This window comes from Notamacropus eugenii, chromosome 1 (genome assembly GCF_028372415.1).
Source record: "Notamacropus eugenii isolate mMacEug1 chromosome 1, mMacEug1.pri_v2, whole genome shotgun sequence".
NCBI classification, from domain to species: Eukaryota; Metazoa; Chordata; class Mammalia; order Diprotodontia; family Macropodidae; genus Notamacropus; species Notamacropus eugenii.
In genome coordinates, this window is record NC_092872.1 from 406,858,963 (window position 1) to 406,873,635 (window position 14,673).

Consider the following 14,673-nt stretch of genomic DNA (forward strand, 5'->3'; position numbering starts at 1 on the left):
GTCAGTCATGGTCCCATTTGGGGTTTTCCATTTTCTTCTCCAGCTCATTTTATAGATGAGAAAACTGAGGCAAAGAGAGTTAAGTGACTTGCCCAGGGTCACACAGCTAGTAAGTGTCTGAAGTGGGATTTGAGTCTTCTTGATTCCAAAGCAAATGCTCTGTGCACTATGGCGCCACCTAGCAGCCACTAGGTGGCCTTTAAGTTGCCTTCTAGCTTTAAATCAGTAGTCCTTTTATCTTAACTTCCCAGTTGAGCTTTAGAATGCAATCCCATATCCCAGATGAATTCATTAAGTAGTACACAGGAAGACATGATCATACCTTCTAACTGAGAGGTCATGAAGCTCTCTCGATGAGAGACGGAGATTTCCATTGACCTCGGAGAGCAAACTTAAGTCTAGTGAATTCAAGAAGAGTTACATAATCTCTGCAAGATTCCAGCTTACAATTGACTCCTCAGTGTAATCTAGTGGGATCTAACTTCGGAAAGAGAGATTTTAACTTCGTTTGACTTCAAAGTTCCCATCTATTCTGTTATATGAGATTCTTAGCAAACGTAATGCCGCTGGTAATGGCCTCAAAGCACTTTATTCTGTGGCTGTTCTCCCTAAATGAGTGGAATTGCCTGATCATTTCTTAGAAAAATGTATTTTGCTGGAGAAAATTACACCACTATTCAGGCCAAATAGCAAGCATACTGACTGTGCACTTGACCAAGTCAAGCTGAGGAAAGATTTCAGGCCAGCTGAAATCACAGGATTTAGAACTTGAAAGGACTTTAGAGAACATTGAGTCCACATTTATTTTACAGCCAGAGAAACTGAGGCCCAGCCAGGAGAAGTGCCTTGCCCAAGACCTATAGGAAGCAAGTGATAGAGTCCAGATTCTGATATCAAAGCCAAGGCTCTTTGCTTTACTGAGCAGGATGCTCTGTCTTTATTGGGGTCTGTTTTTAAATTGCCTTTCTTGTTTTCTAAGTCCTGCTGCAAAAACCACATGGCTGGCTCAAGGGGATCCAGGGTCAAAAGGGCTGTAGACATCTCATCTTCCCCTGCATGGGAATAGGAAAATGAAACTAAGAAGGTAGCAGTAGGAGGAGAATTTAACACTTCCCTCACATTTTGCTCCATAAAACCAGTCTGATCTCCCTTTTCACTGTCTCGGATTGCTTTTGTCTCTGCTTCTTTGTCACTCTTTCTCTTTCTGACTCTCTTTCATTATAAGAATAAAATGGTTCTGTAGCCACGTCAAAATGATGCTAAAACATCTGGACAGGAACTTCAATTGTCTGGGTGGACATGATGAAAAGGGAGAGGAGTTAAACTAATTCTATTTGACTTTTAAGGGTGGCAGAACAAAGAGTGATGGTTGGGTGTTATAGAGAGGAAAATCTGGGCTCAATTAGGGACAAATTTTCTAATAATTGAATCTACCTTAATGTTGGATGGGCTGCCCCAGGAGGGAGGGAGTTCCCCCATCAGTGGATGTCTCTGAGGAATGATCATTTGTCATGTAGGAAGTAGAAGGTATTTCTGTTCTGGTTGGTGTTGGCCTAGATGAACTGCTGTGAGCCTGGGAACATTTGTATATTTGAATTTTTTTAAATTAATAGACAATCTGCTTCCCCCCATCCCTGTCTCATAGCTAGCATTTATATAGCACTTTAAGGTTAACAAAATGCTTTACAAATACCATGTCCAGACCCAGCACGCTACCCACTGTAAGCACTTCGGTAGTTCTGAGAGTTCGTAGGTGTAATGCTAATGAGAGTTAAAGATTTTCCCCATCCATTAACGGGTCTTCCTATTAAGGGAAGTTTGATTAGGGGAAACCCACACACTTTGTTAATTTTCTAATGAGGCACTGATTCTCAAGGGTGGTGATGCTCTCCGGTTCTGAAAAGTGTGTAAGTACAGTGATGTGAGCTTTTACTTTGGGACTTAGTTTTTGGAAGAAGGTTTGTATGACAGATGAGACTCTGGGAAGCCACTAAGGAGGACCCTGGCTTTTAAAACCCAGATGTTGGTGCTTCTCTCTCTGGTAACTGTGTATGTATATAATGGTCAGATTGTTGAATCTGTCTGTTGATCTGTGATGTATGTATTGCTTATGGTCAGACAGTTGGAAGCCCTGTCTGTTGGTTGATCTTTGTTTCTGTTTGTATTTTTTCTGAAGTTCAAGGTGCTATCTTTTCCCCCTGAACTTAGTGAATGATATATGTGCTTGATTAAAGTGATTGTTGACCCCTTGAAAGCTGCCTTGCTTTTTAGAAAAGCAGCTCAAAGAACCTGTGATAGCAGGCTATCCTGGATGTGTCAGGTTGCTTGCTTTTACAGTAGGCACACACCCTCCAGTGAGTGGTGAGAACACTATAGGGGGTGACCTGGCCTTGTACATTTGATGGACTCTTACAACACTCCTTGACTGATAAGCTTGAATTTAGTGGCACATGGTGACCAAATTACATACTTCCCTGTTGCTTAATTCATTGATCCGATGATAGTCTACTTTCCTGTGGGTTTACAGAACACAGAGGACAAGGTGGTTGTGACCCATGGATGATGCAGTACCTCATAGGTCACCTGGTACACATGACCTGCACAATTGTCACACTTAATTCTATTCTCATAAACAAATAGTTATCTTAACATTGTTCAAATAGCATTTAGATTTATACTGTGTTTTGTGTAAAAGTTCCTTTGTGAATGCCATCTAACTTGATCCTCAAAACTATCTTTTAAAAGACAATTAGGATGAATGTTACTATCTCCATTTTATAAATGAGTGAAGCAGAGATTGTTCACATGTAGGTATCATCTAAATGGTGTCATCTGAGCAGTCAGGAAAGCCATTTTTCACTCATACTCCCCAATGTGATGACTGTCCCCATTATGATGTCTGAACACTCATTAGAAATTAATTCCTTGTGTTAGGCATTGTTTTATTCCTAGCTAAAAGGCCTTTGGGAAGAAGATATAATAGCAATGATTCCCCTTTCTGTTGAGGTTAATGTTTACAAGAACCCTGAAAGAAAATGGAAACTCAAAGGCAAGGAGGGGAGCATGGAGTAAATGTACCTAATTTAGGGCACAAAACCAGAGGTCTGCTACTCCTACAGTGGGATATTGGAAATAGCTTCCATGAGAAGGACCACCCAGTAAAGCGCATTGGAATCTGAAAGACACACAACGTGCTTCTAAGCTGTGGACTCTACCAGAAGATGGAAATCTATTGTCCCTATTTAAGCCCATGCAGATGAGATAACCAAACACCCCAGTGATGATGATATTAAGTTTTTCACTGTATCTATCCTGATAACATGTTGGAGCAGAGCAAGAAAATGCAAACAGTTCATGATGGTGAAGACTGCCAAGTGTTGTTTTTTTTTTTTTAATTCTTTATTATTTATTTTTAACATTCTTTTTTTAATTTTGGGTTGCAAATTCTCCCCCTCTTTTTCCATACCTGCCCCACCCAATGAGAAGGAAAGAAATGTGACATCAATTATACATATGGGATCATGCAAAAAACATTTCTGTATTAGTCATATTTTTAAAAAAGCAACACAAATAAAGTGAGAAAATTATACTTCTACACTCAGAGTTCATTAATTCTCTCTCTGGAGGTGGATAGTATTTTCTCATCATGAGTCCTTTGGAAGTGTCTTGGATCATTGTGTTGATCAGAGCAGCCAAGGCTTTCACAATTGATTGTCATTAAAATATTACTATTACTCTATACAATGATTTCGTGGTTCTTCTCACTTTACTATGCATCAGTTCATATAGGTCTCGTCATATTTTTTCTTTTTTTTTTCTGAAACCTCCTCCAATTTCTTATACACAATAGTACTCCATCACAATCATATTCTACAACTTCTTCAGTCATTTCCCAATTGATGACCATCTCTTTAATTTCTCATACTTTGTCACCACAAAAAGCCACTATAAATATATTTGTACATATAGGACCTTTTCTTTTTTTTATCTCTTTGGGTTACAGACCTAAGCAGTGGTACTGGTGAGTCAAAGGGTATGCATAATTTTATAGTCCTTTGGGCAGAGCTATAAATTATTCTCCAGAATGGCTAGATTAATTCACAACTCTACTAGCACTTTATTATGGTACCTATTTTTTCCTCTCATCTCCTCCAGCATTTGTCATTTCTGATAGGTGTGAGGTGGCATCTCAGAATTATTTTAATTTGCATTTTTCTAATTAATAATGACTTAAAGCATTTAAAATATTTTATATGACTTTTATTTCTTCTGAAAACTATCTGTTTTCCTTGGATCATTTATTAATTGGGGAGTGGCTCTTAATTTTACAAATTTCACTCAGTTCTATACTCAGTACATATTTGAAAAATGAGGCCTTTATCAAAGAAACTTGCTGTAGCAATTTTTTTTATATATTACTTCACTATCTATGGTTATTGTTCAGTCTTTTTCATTCACATCCAACTCTTCGTGATCCCATTTGCGGTTTTCTTGGCAAAGATACTGGAGTAGTTTGCCATTTCCTTTTCCTTTTTAACACAATGTATTATCTCTTTTAATCTCCGATTATCTCTTTTAATTAGGTCTATTTTTGCTTTTCCGTTGTCTGAGATCATGATTTCTATCCTTGCCTTTTTGTACTTTAGCTGAAGCATATTAGATTCTGTTCCAGCCCTTTATTTTAACTCTTCTATTATTCTTCTGTTTCAACTGTATTTCTTGTAAACATCATATTGCTGGATTCTGGTTTCTCATCTATTCTGCTATCTGCTTCTGTTTTATGGGTGAGCTGATCCCTTTTCCATTCACAGTTATGATTACTAACTGTGTATTTGCATCTATCCCATTTTCTTCCGTTTTTTCCTCTCTGTCTCTCTTTCTTTGTTTCTGTCTATCTGTCTGAATGTCTCTCTGTCTGTCTCTGTCTCTCTCCTGACTCTCCACAAAAGTCTATTTTGCTTCTAGCCACTGCCTGCCTTAATTCACCCTTCCTTTTACCACTACCTCCTCTACCCTTTTGTTACCCACTTCTCCTATTTCCCTATTGGTTAAGTTACATTTCTATATACAATTGCATATGTGTATGTGTGTGTATTCTCCCCTCTCTGAACCAATTCTGATGAGAGTGAGGGTCAAACATTGACTGCCACTCCCCATTTCTCCCTCCATTGTAAAAGCCCTTCCTTGTGTACCTCTTTTATATAAGAAAATTTCCCCCATTTTGCTTCTCCCTTTCCCCTTCTCTCAGTACATCCCTCTTTCTCTTTTCCTTTTTTAGATATATATCATTCCAACATACTTGACTCATATCCAAGACTTCTATTTACGTAAATATTTCAACTACGCTAATAATAATAAAGTTCTTAAGGGTTACATGTATAATCTTCTCACATAGGAATGTAAATTATTTTACTTTGTTGAGTGTTTTATGATTACTTTTTCATGTTTCTTTCCATATTTCTTTTGAATCTTGTGTTTGAATGTCAAACTTCCTATTCAGCTCTGGTCTTTTCATCAAGTATGTTTGAAAGTCCTCTATTGCATTAGATATCCATTTTTCTCTTATGGATTACACTCATTTTTGCTGGGTAGGTTATTCTTGGTTGTAATCCTAGCTTCTTTGCTTCCATAATATAATATACTAAGCCCTCTATTCCTTAAATTTTGTGTGATCCTGACTTTGTTTCTTTGCTGCTTGAAGAATTTTCTCTTTGACCTGGGAGCTCTGAAATTTGGCAATAATGTTCCTGGAAATTTTCATTTTGGGATCTCTTTTAGTAAGTAATTGGTAGATTCTTTCTGTTTCTATTTTATCCTCTGGATCTAAAATATTAGGGCAGTTTTCTTTGATAATTTCTTAAAATATGATGTCTAGGCCCTTTGATCATGACTTTCAGGTACTCAAATGATTCCTAAATTTTCTCTCCTTGATTTGATTTCCAGGTGAGTCGTTTTTCTGATGAGATAGTTCACATTTTCTTCTATTAAAAATTCTTTTGACTCTGTTTTATTGTTTCTTGATGCCTCTTGGAGTCATTAGCTTCCACTCAACGAATTCTAATTTTTAAAAATTATTTTCTTTGGTGAGCTTTTGTTTGTCTTTTTTCCATTACTACAATTCTGGTTTTTATGGTGTTATTTTCTTCTGTATTTTTAACCCTCTTTTACCAAGCTTTCACTGTCTAGTTTTTGGATTTTTCTGAGTTCTATCAGTTAGTCACCAGTGAATCTTGGGCAAGTGTGGTGAAACTTAACAAATAGCTGGCAGACATTGCAATGAACCAGGCTGGACCCCTATATCATATTAAGAAGTCCCAGGCTTCTGGTTTCTTTTGCAAATTATTTTAGTTATTCTAGAATTGTTAATTCACTTCCAGAAGTTGCTGTGTACTGATATTAACATTCACTATGGCAATGCCATGGAAGGGGCTTTTTTCACCACAGTTAGTGTCATGATAGTGTGCTTTCACAAGTACAGAAAGTACTTCCAAAGTATGTGAGACCTATGGGACACTGGGGCTGGTAAAGGCAAATACTACAGTGTCAACTATTCACTTTAAGATTGGATTGATGATGAGTCTATGAGGTCTTCATGAAACCAGTGATGTCCAAGGTGATGGAGACATTTTGGATTAAGGCAGTGATCTTGAAGTGTGGTTCTGATTCCCTGTCTTGAGACCAATTGGGTTGTTTCAACCTCACCATCAATGAACATACCAAGTGTGTGGAATTTGTCAAAAGCTTCAACATACCCATGCTGAATCCCCTACCATCCACAATACAGTCAGATGCTAGACATATGAGACAACTGTGGATTAGACATAGATTCCCTATGAACTTCTCTACAATGATGATTTTGAATACTTTGTATCAGATTTTAACTAGAATCCCAGTGGATATTTGGAGATCAAGCAGAAGCTATTTGAGAGCCACTGAATGTTGCCTCATGTCCAGATGTAACCTATTCCTGAGGATAGGATGCAGGAGGACAGTGGAGATAAGAACAACAACGATCCTAACAAATGGACTTCAAAATGCTTCTCAGACAAGAGAATTGAATGTGCAGAGAGTTTTCACACTTCAACAGGAAGATGAGAGTGGTCAAAAGAACTCATTCAATTTTAAGTAACCCAAGGGGGTCAGAATGGAAGAGGAGAAAGAATAAGACCCAGAGGAGGAAAACAAAACAAAAGAGGAGGAGACAAAGGATAAGAAACCTGAAGCCAAAGGATTGAAGGGGAAGACCAAGTCTGCCTGAGGTTTCTGGCTTTCCTTAGGAACTGTTGTCCATATCTCCTCACCCTCAGAATGAATGTTTTCCATGTCTCTGTACCTATATATATTTAAATTTGGAGTCAAGATATGTAAGTTCTAATTCCCACACTGATATTAGTTGTGTGACCTTGAATAAGTCCCTTCTGTCTGGGTCTGGAAGAGATTTAGATTCACTTGATCTTTTGTGTGGCAATGAGATCGGTGGAGTTGGGGTGATTGTATTTTCTATACTCTTTGGCTACCCAACATGGTATCTATAAAGACCCAAAGCTAAAGTGAATTTGGGATGAAGAATCTGGGTGGAAATCTCAGCTCTACTTGAATGAATTTGGCCAAGTTACTATCTGGACTTCAATAACAAAGTCTGTAAAATAAAGATTTTGTATTAGATAAGGAGTTCTTAATCATTTTTGTTGGTTTGTTTCAAGGACCCTTTTCACAATCTACTGAATCATATGAACCTTCTCAGAATAATGTTTTTAAATGCATAAATAATATAATAAATGAATGCACATCATTACAAATGAAACCAATTACTTTGAAATACAATTATCAAAATATTAAAAAACAAACGAAGAAGTGTATGGGTTCCAGGTTAAGAATCATGAAACTGTAAAATCTCCTATGCCATGAAAGCAAGTAGTCTTATTAGAGGTATATAAATTGACTTGAGACATCCAAATCCTGCACTGATTACAACTACTATTTATGTGGCAGATGTGCTTCTGTGTCTTAATCTGTGTTTCGATGTTTAAGCTTATTTTCCCCTAGGAACCACACTTCCTTACCTTCCAATTCCCTCCCCTTCTGAGACAGAGTAGGCATGTACCACTTTCCTTAGTGCCTACCTTTCTACTCCCCCTTAGAAATAACCCGCAAGGCCATCTCAGAAGGAATGGATCATATAATCAGGCTGGGGACAGATTTATTGATGTTCACGCCCAGCCTTGAAGTGGTCAGCAAGCCTCTGTTTGTGATGATGGATGATATGTTACACATCGCTTCCCTTTCTGAGATGGAATTCACATCTCTTTAATTAGTAATAGCAGAATTTGCTGATTTATGTATCTATCTTGATGCCAGGTACAAAAAAAGGACAGGAGCCCTCTTCTCTTCATCGGTCTGGTACTCTTGCCAAACAGCAGACCTAATTAAGAATTAGCACCAGGGCACACAGCTCAGGACAGAGGCCTCTTGGAAACTGACCAATCCCCATTGCAACAAGTGACCTGGACCAGCAGATGCTGCCCTCATGGATGGCTACATAAATCAACACATTCTGCTGTTGCTAATTAACAGTGTTAGCTTGATCCAAGAAAGAGAAGTCACATTTAGCACACCATCCATCATTCCAAGCAGGCTCTTACAGGGGTAAGCAATGAAAGGAAGTGGCCCAGTTCAGCACAGGGCAGGGTGTTACATGTTGATAATCTCATTGAACATCTGCAAAACTCAAGAGATACCTGGGAGTGGAGAAAGCTGAGGCCTTGAGGTGGATGCACTGATTCAGTGGGAGTGAGACTGTAGGACAGGGCTTCTGATTTCTAACTGACCCTGTGTATCCTCTTGTAAACTGCTTTCACAGGATTGTGTGACCATGGATTTAAAGCAGGAAGGGAACTAAAAGACAAATGACTCTAAACCCTCATTTTAAAGAAGAGGAAACTGAGGCTGCGAGAAGTTAAGCCATTTGCCCAGGGTCACATAGCGAGTGAGTATCTGAGGCAGGATCATTTCCAGTACTTTGTAATTTAAACTCAAGTTCTAACTCATCAGGATATCCAGCTAGAAGAAGATTTAAAAAACATAATTCCCCATTTTCTCTTAAATCTGATGTCTTCCCTCTGTTAATTATTTCCTGCTGACTCAGTATATTCTAATTTATACACAATTACATGTCATCTCCCCTAGTAGATTGTAAGTTCTTTGCAGGGAGGGACTTCCTTTGCCTCTTTTTGTATCTAAGGTACTTGGCACAATTCCTGGCAGATAATAGTTCTTTAATAAATGTCTACTAATTGATTGATTGATTTTAAGTTCTCTGATGCCTTTGAGGATTTCAGCTTACTTTCAGAGGCAGCTGGCCCCAGATCTGAGTCTCCATGGAAGGATGCTAATGGATGATCTCCTACATGAACACAAAAACAGCTTGTTCTTTTTCCTTCTCTTTCTTCTTCTTCTTCCTTCTTCTTCTTCTTCTTATTTCTTCTTCTTCTTCTTCTCCTTCTCCTTCTTCTCCTTCTTCCTTCTTCTTCTTCTTCTTCTTCTCCTTCTTCTTCTTCTTCTTCTTCTTTTGATTGAGCTGCACCACTGAGAACTGAGTTGCCTGCAGTTTCATGATCCATCAGCAGTAGTGCCAAGAATAGCAACCAAACCCCCTGACTCCCAGGCGCAAAGGCAGTGTTACCACTGTGGCCTTCTTGATTATGAGACTGTGTCTTCCCAAGGGATTGGTACCATGTGCAAAAATTCGCATCCAAGCTTTCCCAGCCAAAGGGCCCTCATCTCCTATGTCCAGGAGAATAACGACTCCCATTTCTATAGCACTTTGTGACTAACATAAAGTATTTTTTTCTCACAGCAACCCTGTGAATTAAGGAGGAAGAACATTATTATCTGAATATTTGCTGTTGTTGAGTTGTTTTAGTTGTGTCCAATTCTTTATGACCTCCATTTGGAGTTTTCTTGGCAAAAATGCTGGATTAGCTTTGCCATTTCCTTCTCCAGCTCATTTTACATATGAAGAAATTGAGGCAAACATGGTTAAGTGTCTTGCCCAGGGTCACACAGCTAGTAACTGTCTGGGGCCAGATAAATCTGATTCCAGGTCTCATGCTCCAGTCACCATGATGCCTAGCTGCCCTATCTAAATATCATTGATGAGGAAACAGAGTTGAAATGATTTACTTCACACTTAAAGGTAAGAACTGACATTTGACCTCTTCTTATGTTATAGTTCCAAAGAGCTTTATATGCACTGAGCATTTCTATTCTCACAACAGCTAGGTGGTACAGTGCATAGTACTGGGCCTGGAATCAGGAAGACTCATCTTCATGAGTTCAAATCCAGCCTTAGATACTTATTAGCTATGGGACCCTGGGCAAGTCATTTAACCCTATTTCCCTCAGTAACTATTTTGTAAAATGAGCTGGAGAAGGAAATGGCAAAACACTTCAATAAGAAAACCTTAAACGGGATCATGAAGAGCTGAACAGGAATGAAATCAACAACAAATCTATTATCTAGTGCAAATATGATTATCCTCATTTTATAGATGAGGAATCTCAAACTCTAGGGAGAAAAAGAAACCTACTTAGGGTCACTCAGTTAATCACTCAATAAATATTTTTAAGCATCTGACATATACTAAGTGTCCTCAAGAGGCTGAGATTTCTACTGGGATGATCCAACATGTTTATAGAAAAGTAAATAGAGGACATATACAAAATAAATACACAGTGATGGGTGGGGGAGGGCACCCCTTAGGGAATACAGGACAGGTCTCTTGAAGGAAGGAGCATTTCAACTGAGCCTTGAAAGGGGAAGGGACTTCCCAGAGATGAAGATGAGGAGGGAGGTTATTATAGACATGGGACACAGTCTGTGCAAAGGGAACAGAGGAGGAATACAGAACATTAAGTAAGGAGCCTAGTGAGTGGGTCAAGTTGATTGATGCTTAGAGTATGTGTAGGGTGATTAGCAAAGTGACCGGCACATAGTAAGCTTACTCCTGTCTCTGTGTCCCCCCGTACCTCTAATCCCCACTACTTTCCCAGGCCAGCATTCTTCCTCTGACTTTATAGTACTTTCCTCCCTTCATAATTCCAACTGTCTAGTCAGTTCAGATTTATGTAGAATTCTTTGCCATTCATCAAGGCACCACCCATCTTTTTCCATACTCCAGTGTTGTATCAATTACTCTTACCACCTTTTCTGCTTTTTGGTGAATACAGCCATGCTGACTGAGTCTATTATACATTTCTATTATTTCATCTCAGTTGGGTTCTGATTCTCATCAATCCATGTTCTCTTTCCTTAGAGGCAACCTGGGGGGTGCAGTAGATAGAGTGATGGTCCTGAAATCAGAAAGACCTGAGTGCAAATCCAGCCTCAGATACTTACTAAGTGTGTGACCCTAGGCTACTCATTTAACTTCTGACTTCATCAGTTTCCTCTTCTGTAAAGGACGATAAGACTTATACCTATCTCTCAGGATTATCATGAAAACAAAATCAGATAATATTTGTAAATCTCTTTTAGAGTGACTAGAGATTGTGGTTAGGATGGACAAGAGGTTTAGGAGGGATAGAAGAGAGTGAGATCCTGAGGGACAGAAACTTATTCTCAAATAGAGTAACTGCAGAGTTATGGACTGAGAAGGAGGGATCTTAGAGGCCATCTGGTAAAACTCCCTTATTTTACAGATGAGGAAACTATACATCCTGTTCAGAATTAGGATTTGAATACAGATCTCCTGGCAGGTAGATAGCACAGTGAATATAGCACCAGACCTGGACTCAGAAAGATTCGTCTTCCTGAATATGAATGTGGCCTGAGACACTTACTAGCTGTGTGACCCTGGGCAAGTAACTTAACCCTATTTGCCTCAGTTTCCTCATCTGCAAAATGAGCTAGAGAAGGAAATGGCAAACTGCTCCAGTATCTCTGCAAAGAAAACCCCACATGGGCCCACTAGGAGTCAGACACTATGGAAAAATGATTGAACAGGAACTCTTGATTCCAGGCCTAGGGCTCTTTATAACATACCTTATTATCTCTCCAGCTACCAAGGTTGAGTCATATCCTGAAGAGGCATCAGGGTAAATGGGTTTAAGGACTAAACTAATTATTCCTTCCCCAACGTGTGAGGGGTCCAGGGTTGAAGAAAGACAGGCAATCATTCATTACATAATTAATTGCTTCCTAGGAAGACTAAAATAACTAAACATAATAGCGACTCATATGTTTATAGTGATATAACACAATATCACGAGCAATGACTTCACTAGCTCTTCAGTCCTCCATTATTAATACAAGCAGCAAAATTCTGTTATGTGGTATGTCCATCAGACTGCCTTCTTTCTTTCTTTCATTATTCTTATCCTTCCTTCATTCCAAAAGCATACATTATTTGTTTCACCAGAGGTCTCTGCATCTCCTACTAAATCTCTGTTCACAGACCCTACCTCACCGACCTTGTGTTCTCACAGATGTGTGTAGATACTCATCTTCCATGCTGAGAAGATGCCACCTTTAGATCAAGCATGGCCCCTGCCCTCAGAAATTGTAATCTTCTGAGAGGTAAGGCACATAGTCAACTACAAGACACATTATTGCAAAATAAGTGCATTAGAGGCAAACAAAATGGCTTGAGGTGAAGTCCCAAAGGGAATCAGGCAAAAAGGTAGCCTTCAGATTTTGAGAACTGGGGGGTGAAGAGAAGGAAAGAGAAGGAGAATAATCCTAAGACAACAGTGAAAGCAAAGGTTCATAGGTGAAAGAGCACAGATATTTGTTTAGATATTTGAGGGCTTAAGGTACAAAGGGAAGTCTAGCTTGGTGAGATTCCATTTGGGGGCATCTCTTAGAGTTGGCAAGTTTTTCAATACATCAAACTGAAATGTGACTTTCTGAAACGTCCACTCATTCTTCTAGCTGTTTTCTGAGGCCTAGCAGAGCAAGACCACTTCTACATCAAGGTGTTTTGAATTCTTGAATATAGCGTTGCGTACTTAACAATTTTTTGTTTGTGCAGGAAATACAAAGTCAGTTTTTTTTCAACCTCAGCCTGTGGTGAAAAGGCCATAGTTCACAAATTTGAGGTCGAGATCAAATAAAGAAGTTTTATTGTTATTTTGAAACATAGCAAGGAGTGATGGATCATTTAAAGATAATATTGACTAATTATTTTCCTATCACCTACATTTCCTACTGTACACTGAACCCTCTAACTTTTCCCAGAGGGTTATCCTTATAACAAAGAATAAAAAAGAGGGGGAAAAATTCAGCAAAATTTTCTAATATATTGAAAAGCCCTAATATATAAAGTGTCCCGCATTCATGTTTCCCCTATCTCTGCAAAGAAGTATAAATGGAAGATGTCTGAATGATGGATGAATTGAAAACATTCCTCAGTCAGGCAAGCTATAAAATACAAATATTTTCCTACATCTATATTTCTATCTACCTACATATATATATATATATACATATATACATATGTATATATATATATATATACATATGCACACACACACACATATATATGGGTGTATGTATATATACACATATGTATACATAAATATGTGTGTATTGTGTGTATATATGCACTATATAACATCAACATGTGTGTATATGTATATGTGTATATATTACTATATACACATATATACACTCATATATATCTACATACACATATATACACACACATATATATATGTATATATATATATATATATATATATACATATATATATATATATATATATAGAGAGAGAGAGAGAGAGAGAGAGAGAGAGAGAGAGAGAGAGAGAGAGAGTAAAAGGACATCCAGTACCAGTTTTTAGCTGAACATGAAGGTATGTCAGAGGTTAACTAATCTGATGCTGGCCTTGGGAGATAGATAGAACAAGGTAACTTTGGACTAATCGATGGCTATGGGAGAAAAACATAAACACCTACTGGTGGTGGAATTGCCTGATCATATTTCAGTAAAATGGAGGCAAGTTAAAAATGGAGTCACTCATGTTAGGAGACTGAAGATCCAAGACTACTTTTTCTCTGCCTCTGCACCATCCTTGTATGGAGTGAACTTCACAGTCTCTTTCCTATCTATTCCTATCCCTAACTCGTCAATGCCCTTCTGATATATGCTACATAGAAGTAAATACCAGTTTGAGCAGGACAGATTATATCAGGCTGATCCTTCTCCTTATTCTGAAGACTATGTCCTTGTCTTTTTTTTTCCTTTGTTAACTGTCTTTATTTCAAACATTTTAGGAGAAAAAAAATCTTTGTATAACTGAAGAGAACAGTAAATGCCACTTGCAACATAATCCCTGTCTGGTATCTGCTCATCCTACAAGGATTTGGAAGATATGTACAATATATGGAGTAAAGGCAATATGTCTCACACGTGCCTAAGTAGAGACTGAAGCTATGGCTGATCATAGACTGACCACGGAAGAAAGATACTAGCGTGCAGAAGGGAATGTAGCAAGTCTGAATCAGATTTGTGGCAGCCATTCAAAGTAGATCTTCTGGTGGTCATGTCATGGTCATAGCTGCAAAGTGGAGAGAGCTTTCAAAAAAACTGCATTCACATCATGGAAGGCAGTATTAGAAATGAAGTCACTAGTTATATCAGCTGGGCTACAGGCCTGACTGAGGTGGCATCA

At 38.4% G+C, this 14,673-nt stretch overlaps 1 pseudogene; it reads left to right on the forward strand.

The window, feature by feature from the left end:
• The first annotated feature begins 560 nt into the window (after positions 1-560).
• On the forward strand, positions 561-7,370 carry LOC140517993 (histone deacetylase 1 pseudogene; annotated as a pseudogene).
• Positions 7,371-14,673: the final 7,303 nt, after the last annotated feature.